The following is a 2,433-nucleotide window of genomic DNA, read 5'->3' as shown; positions in this document are numbered from 1 at the left end:
TATGTTGTAGATTGCATTGCCACAACCATAATCCGATTGAATCTGATTTTGGTATGGAGAACCAATTGAAGGGCTAGCGACTGAAGTGTTGTCCTTGATTACATCGTAGAATTATTCCATGAACCACCACTCAAGTTCTTCCCATGATGAGATACTTTGTGGAGGTAACAAACTGAATGACTGCTCTGCAACATCCTCCAATGTTAGCACAAACCATTTCATGATCGCTTCTTCTGAGTAGATTCTGAAGGTCTCAATAAACCAATAAAATGATTTTAGATGCCCAATTGGTGATTCTCTTTCATCTCCATGGAACCTCGACATACAGATCTTCAACTCACAAGGAAATGCATATGGATACTCAAGGATGTTACCGAAATCCAATGGCTTAAAACTTCTTGGAATATTATTGCCTCTTTGTGGCTGTGGTTGCCACTATGCATATTTTTCTGAAGATGCTTCTCCATAAAAATATGGATATTGAAACATATTGAATGCTACTAATCTTTTTCATTTAATTTTCCTTTTCATAGAGTCGCCACCTCTTTCATAGAGGACATAAGTTATTTCTTTCTTCTGAGTTCTCTCCCACAGCAGAGTCTTAATAATTTTTCCCCAACAGAGTTGCCAATCTGTTGGGTCTCAAATCAACAGATTGGATAGGTTCTAAGGAAATGCCAACTCCTATGATCAAACCCTCCAATTGACTTGACCAAATTATAGAGTGAACCTATTTGGCTACCAACTCTCTCACTTTAGGCTTTGCGGGACCTAGGCGGGTATACCTACTCACTAGTTGTTCCTTCAATTAATGCTTTTTATAGCAGATTTAGTGCCTTAATCTGATATCTCCTAGTCTCAAAATGGCATAAGTTTCTTAAACAGACTGATTTCAGATGTGTGTATTGATCTATGTATCTTACAAAGGTATATATGTTACACTTTGTCTAAATTACCTACTATACCTACTCTACTAATCCTAATGCTTAAAAGTAAAGGGTAATTGGTATGGTTAAAGGGTTTGTTTAGAAATGATCAGTTCCTTTCCTCTTATTTGGGCTACAGAGTCTTATATTTCTTCAGGACTTATTGTGTAAACTTATGAGACAGTTTTTAAACCCACCCCCTCTCGACGAGTCTGTCAGTTACTGTTTCTTATGAGCTCTACTTCAATGTCTATATTGTAAACCACTTGAATGAATTTAACCTTAACTTTAAGAGACCATCCAAGGAAGAAATACAGGGAACAATTACAATTCACAAGTAAATCTTTTTTATCCAAATCTACAATACGAAACACAAAATTTCAATGGAAGAACACAAATAACCTTATCTCCTTTAGATAATATCACAAGCATCTGCCTTCTGAAAATATGTTAACTCTCAACACATATGAGAAAGAAAATGCAACTGGGTATTTTTGATAAAAAGTTTAGAAGTACAAAATTGCCTCCACCTCTTGTCTCTCCATTCCCCCCTCTTTACATTTTACATCACACATATATATGTGGTTGAATGGTTTTCATACCCCTTTGGGTGAAAAGACACCCCCCTTTTAAATAAAAATAATTCCAAATCCCGAAATTACCTTAGTTTATGTAATTAATTATCACTTTACAAGTTGTTTAGGCATATTAGAGGTGTTTTAAGGCTATTTTATGGGTATATAATGGATAAATGGTCTTTAAATGATGCAAATACCCCCTTTGGTGCTTCACAATCCATTTTTTATGCCCATTATTGTGTTTATGTTATCGTTTCATATTGTGCAACAAATATAAAACATATTGCTTGTACCTATTATATATCTATATAATTTTTCTTGTTCCTTGTCTTGGAATCTGGGATTCAAAAAATTGCAAAATTTTGGGTTCCAACAGTGGCTTTGTCTGGGGATGTATGCCCCTTGCGGGCATAGCAAGAATTCAGATCTCTGGTAGAGCAGACCATGTGCCTTATTCATTGACCTGTTTTGGTCGCCTCAAGCCCCAAAAACTTAACACTAATTCTTTCCTCTATCAAACATTTGATTCTCATCATGAAGTACTATAAAAAATTTGAAATTAGTGATATCACCTGATTGGCAATTCCTGTCATAAGATGCATCATCCATCCTTTTTTTATAAGGATTCTTTATTTCACTTGGATTACCATTATCCCCTATTCCATAGGAAATGGTATTTATACTTTTACAAAAGTTTCCTTCTTGTGGCATCCGCATATTCTTCATCTCTATTTTATTGGAATGCTGCATATGATCTAATTGGTACTTATTTTCATCTTTTATTTTATCTCTATATGATGTACCTTCCTTTTGTAACTCTCTTATTTTTGTGGTCCTTTTATCACGTGACTTAGTCATATTATTACCCATGTTGTCTTCACACATGTTTGTATTGTCCATACTGTCTGAAATTTTTTCTTCTTCATCAT

Source organism: Cryptomeria japonica, chromosome 5, assembly GCF_030272615.1.
Source record: "Cryptomeria japonica chromosome 5, Sugi_1.0, whole genome shotgun sequence".
Taxonomy (NCBI): Eukaryota; Viridiplantae; Streptophyta; class Pinopsida; order Cupressales; family Cupressaceae; genus Cryptomeria; species Cryptomeria japonica.
This window is presented reverse-complemented; position numbering follows the sequence as displayed.